Consider the following 6,000-nt stretch of genomic DNA (forward strand, 5'->3'; position numbering starts at 1 on the left):
AAGCTGCCAGATTGTAATAAAAATTCAACTGCTTCGCTAATGTCCTTCAGGGAAGGGAACCTGCCAGCTGATCTAAGCCTACACAAGATTCTGGCCCACAAGGGAGCAGAGGGAAAGAGTGGTGGGAGATGCAGGAGGTGAAGGGATACCTACAACACAACAAGAACTTTGACGGAATCTCCAGAAACCTCAACCTCCACCACCTGGAAGGACCAGGGTGGCAGGTGTATGTGAACACCAGCACGTCCAAGATCCCCTCCAAGTCACTCACTGTCCTGACTTGTCTGGATGAACAGAAAATTCCTCCGTTTAAATATTGGGAAGATTGAAGCCATTGTCTTCAGTGCCCACTACAAACTCCAGTCCCTGACCACCTGAAGCTAAACCAGATGTTCATAGGGACATAGGAGTAGGAGTAGGCCATTCAGCCCATTGAACCTGCTCCACCATTCAATCTGATCAAAGTCTTTTTCCCACACTATCCACATATCCCTTTATGTAATTGCTCAACCTGTCATCCATTTCTTTGTTCCCTCTACTGTAACTATCCTAACACTCACCCGGCAGGCCTCCCACATTCAGCCTCCCTGTAATTCAGAACTCTGCTTACTCACACCAAGTCTTGTTCATCCCTGTACTCACCGATTTACAAAGGCTCTGGGTTAAGGAGAACCTCAATTTTAAATTTCTCATCCATGTTTTCAAATCCCTCCATGGTCTCTCCCTCCCTCTGTAATCTCCTCCAGCCTCACAACCCTCTGAGATATCTACACTTCTCAATTCCGACCTCCTCAGCATTCCTGATTTTAACTGCTCCACCTTTGGTGTCTCCCCCAGCAGCTGCCAAGGCCACAAACTCTGGAATTTGCTCCCTAATCCTCTCCACCTCATTTGCCTCCTTTAAGATAATCCTTAAAATCTACCTCTTTGAGTAAACTTTTGTTCATCTGCCCTGATATCTCTTCATGTGGCTCAGTGTCAAATGTTGCTTTCCTATGATCCTGTGAAACGCCTTGGAATGTCCAATTACACAAAGTGGACTATGGTGCAGAAAAAACAATTCCTGACTATTAAAGATACTGTGGGAAGGTAAAGCTGGTAAGACAGCAGCACATGGTCAGGGGATGGGCAGCGGAGGAAACCTCATTTAGACACAGTTGACAAAAGGAACAGTAAAATCCTAAACATAGTTGAAATACACTCGTAATTAGTGACAGAGAAAGTTAGACAATGGCAGAGAGTTGATCAGGGAGGGTAGAGGTGAAACAGAGCAATGGATGGACATGGAATTAGATCCACAGTAAAGGAGCCACCAAGCCCCAGAGCCAAGAAACCTCTCACAGGTAACAGAGCACAGCACTAAAAGCTGTAAATTGTAGGTGAATGGTCAAAAATACTCAAATCTGAAACAGTTTCAGTTTTCAATTTTAAACTCTCCTGCTGGAGCCTGCAGCTGGAAAGATATCAGAAGCACTGGAGTCAGAGAAAAATCTCCCAGTTGAGGAAATACCCGGGGAGCGGGGTGATGTCACCGTGTAATTGTCGATGTGTGATGATGTCAAAGACACAAACACAGAACATCCGGGTCTGTGCAAACCAGTGATCACCACACATAATGAGGGATGTGAGAAGGTGCGGAGGAGATTTACCAAATGGTTTGAGGGATGAGGGATGTTGATTGTATGGTTAAGTTGGTTAAACTGTGGTTGTTCCTCTTGGAGCAAAGTAGATTGAGGGGACATTTAATAGAGGGCTGCAATATTATGATTGGCTTAGATAAGGTCATTAAAGAAAAGACATTATCTGATTGTAAAATGATTACAGGACACAGATTTAAAATTTGGGGCAAAATCTACAGGAATGATGTGAGAAAGAAATTTTACACAGCGAATGGTAATAACCTGGAACTCAATACTTAAGTTCAGAGGCTGATAATATCCCAGCTCCGATGAATAGAGTGACTCTGTCAGATCTTGATGTGATGTTTTGTTTCAGTTTCCCTGTCTGCAAATCCTTCCCATTTAATATCTGGTAAAACGATTATTAAAAAAAAACCTCACTGTCAATCTTTCACCGCACTAAAACCTTCAATTTGCAGATGAATACTCAATAATACTCTGTTTTCGAATTTAAAATCCGCTGTGGGAGCCTGCAGATGGAAAGGTATCAAAGCCTTGGGAGCAGCTGTAAAAAGATATCATAAAAGTCGTCAGTGTCAGTCCAGGTTAGAAATTGAGAAGAAAAACATTTCTCTTGGTTTGAGTTTGCTGTGTGTAAATCCTCCCCTTCTAGCCCCCTTGGAAAAGGAGTTTCCAAAATCCATCCCTGTCAGTCCAGAATAGAAATTCACAACATGCTCTTCTCCTGCTACTTGGACCAGGATGACCGCGCATGCGCCTTGTTGCCCGCATCCCCGGGCTGAACAGAGAGACCCAGGCATTGCCGGTCTGTTCGCAGCAAACGTATGACCGGTAGTTGGATATTAAGGGTCTGCAGCCTGCACCGAATGTTAATGAAGCCTCCCTGCCCACTCCGCTGGCTCCATTCCTCCCGCCCACCCACCCACTAACTGTTATTTTGCTGGAGATGCCATTTATTTACCCGCCCTTTGCGACTCCGGTCACAGGACAGCACTGCGCATGCTCAGACAGAAGACCGCAATGCGCATGTGTCAATTACATTCTGCAATGCGCATGCGCAGGGCACTGGATAGGGCACATGCTCATAAAAACAAAAAACTAGTGCGGATGCTGGAAATCCAAAACAAAAACAGAATTACCTGGAAAAACTCAGCAGGTCTGGCAGCATCGGCGGAGAAGAAAAGAGTTGACGTTTCGAGTCCTCATGACCCTTCAGCAGAACTGAGTATAGTTAGGAGAGGGATGAAATATAAGCTGGTTTAAGGTGGGGGGTGGGGGTGGGGGGAGAGAAGTTGGGGGTGGGGGGGTGGTTGTAGGGACAAGCAAGCAGTGATAGGAGCAGATAATCAAAAGATGTCACAGACAAAAGGAACAAAGGGGTGTTGAAGGTGGTGATATTATCTAAGAAAATGTGCTAATTAAGAATGGATGGTAGGACACTCAAGGTACAGCTCTAGTGGGGGTGGGTGGAAAGGCTGACAAGGTATTACAGTTGTAGATTTAAAAATAATGGAAATAAGTGGGAAAAGAAAAATCTATATAAATTATTGAAAAAAACAAAAGGGAGGGGGAAGAAACGGGGTGGGGATGGGGGGAGGGAGTTTAAGATCTAAAGTTGTTGAATTCAATATTCAGCCCGGAAGGCTGTAAAGTGCCTAGTCGGAAGATGAGGTGCCGTTCCTCCAGTTTGCGTTGGGCTTCAATGGAACAATGCAGCAAGCCAAGGACAGACATGTGGGCAAGAGAGCAGGGTGGAGTGTTAAAATGGCAAGCGACAGGGAGGTTTGGGTCTTTCTTGCGGACAGACCGCAGGTGTTCTGCAAAGTGGTCGCCCAGTTTGCGTTTAGTCACTCCAATGTAGAGGAGACCGCATTGGGAGCAACGAATGCAGTAGACTAAGTTAGGGGAAATGCAAGTGAAATGCTGCTTCACTTGAAAGGAGTGTTTGGGCCCTTGGACGGTGAGGAGGGAGGAAGTGAAGGGGCAGGTGTTGCATCTTCTGCGTGGGCATGGGGAGGTGCCATAAGTGGGGGTTGAGGAGTAGGGGGTGATGGAGGAGTGGACCAGGGTGTCCCAGAGGGAATGATCCCTACAGAATGCCGCCAGGGGGGGTGAAGGGAAGATGTGTTTGGTGGTGGCATCATGCTGGAGTTGGTGGAAATGGCGGAGGATGATCCTTTGAATGCGGAGGCTGGTGGGGTGATAAGTGAGGACAAGGGGGACCCTATCATGTTTCTGGGAGGGAGGAGAAGGCGTGAGGGCGGATGTGCGGGAGATGGGCTGGACACGGTTGAGGGCCCTGTCAACGACCGTGGGTGGAAAATCTCAGTTAAGGAAGAAGGAGGACATGTCAGAGGAACTGTTTTTGAAGGCATTCTCTCCTGCTCTGAATGCTGGGTGACAGGTCCGCCATTGGATGTCTATATTTTTGTATATAAAATTATTTTTTATGATCCGATGATAACTGGAGAATTAGGGTCAAAATGTAAAATTACTAAATCAATTGATACACCAAAGTGCACGCGCCTCTACCATACTTCTGTCCTGGGCGTAATTAACAACAGAACAAGCTCCTATAGTTAGATAAAAGCAAAATACTGTGGATGCTGGAAATTTGAAACAAAAACAAAAATTACCTACGGTTAGCTGTCAATTCACTGGATTCTTAGCAGGTGAGGTGAAGAAGTGATTTTTCCTAACATGCACTGAACATTTAAACTCTGTATTGTCAGTAAGAATGTGCTTATTGTGGATTAAATCTTTTGAACTTTTTAAGCTGGTTTGTTAACTAGTGGCCAAACTTTGCACGCATGAAATGCCTACATTTTCTCCATCAGATATGACTGCTGCTGGGTCAACTAAGCAGATGATCGAGTGAATCCATTTTCACATTCGGCTGGTGAATGATGTTTTCATCGTGTCACTTTACTCAGGAGTGTCCAGCTGAGACTTGGATCTTGAATCCTGGGAATGAGTTCCACATTCTCATCCAAGGAAAAGAGAAAAGCGATGCTGTAAATCTATAATAGAAACAGAACATTTTGGAATTCGATACAGGTCTGGTAGCGTCTGTGGAGAGAGAGACACATTTTCCATTTCAGGTCTATGACTTTTCAGTAGAACTGTACTGAATCAGTGCACAGACCTAAAAACGTAACTCTGGTTCTCAATCCACCGACATTCCCAAATATTCTGAGTATTTCCATCACTTTATGCTATTATCTCTGGTTAAAGACGTTGCTTATGAATTTGGACATTGGATTTATTGGTGATGAACTTATACTGATACCTGTCTATCCACCAGTGGAAGCATTTTCCAAACCCTTTCCTGATGTTAACAGCTTCGATCAGGTCCTCTCTTAACCTATTTTCTAGAGAAAAGCTGTTTAACCTGTTCAATCCTTCTTGGATGTTATAACTTTCCAGTAAACCTTTCTTGCACCTTCTCTAATGCTTCTAGATCCATCTAATAATATGAAGGCAGTGTGAATTGGAGTATCAAACTCATCATTGCCCCGCAAATGCCTGTATAATGGATGGATCGGTATTGCAGTGGGAGAGAGGAACATTGTTCCAAGTTGTTATTCGTCAAGCTGTATTTCAGCCATTTTCCCATCAGCAGAACTTAAGATGAAATGAACACATCCAGTGAAAAAATTTCTAAAGTTGGTGTTACTTTTGTTTGTGTCTTACTCACTCCTGTGTCCTGTAAATGCTGATCGAAGGCTTAGTGACCAGGATATAAGATACCTGCGTTTTCCTGAGCCTGTGCTCGGTGTATTAGAGGATTTGTCCCGAGTTGGAGTATCTTGCGTCCCAGGGATGGGCAGTAACCCGTTGATTGGAGCTTTAGTCGCCGCTTTCTGCTGGCAGCAGGTGATTGGAGAGTGTGGGGCTGCTGTTTTTGCTGTTTTTCTGCTTTTCCCGATCTCACTCACTGTGGAGCTGAGGAAGAGCGAATCAGTAACGGGTTTGTTTGGATCCAATAACTTCATAGATTTCTAAAAGGCTCGATGTAGGTACATGGTAGTTCCAAAACTTCTTTCATTATATTGTGGATTAATATTCGTAAAAATAGCTGTTTTGTGGGAACTGGCTGGATAACTGCAGAGCTGGCAATGTTTGGGGGATATTTTCTTGCAGCCAATATACCCAATGACAATCCTGAATTGAGTGATATTGAATGCGGATGGGAGCAAGTCTTGACAATATCCAGGCTTGGGCTGACAAGCGGCAAGTAATCTTCGCACAACACATGTGTCAGGCAATGACCAGCTCCAACAAGAGAGAATCTAACCATCTCCCCTTGATGTTCAATGGAATTACCATCCCTGAATCCCTCACTATCAACATTCTGGGG

This window comes from Cetorhinus maximus, chromosome 23 (assembly GCF_964194155.1).
Source record: "Cetorhinus maximus chromosome 23, sCetMax3.hap1.1, whole genome shotgun sequence".
In the NCBI taxonomy this organism is placed as follows: domain Eukaryota; kingdom Metazoa; phylum Chordata; class Chondrichthyes; order Lamniformes; family Cetorhinidae; genus Cetorhinus; species Cetorhinus maximus.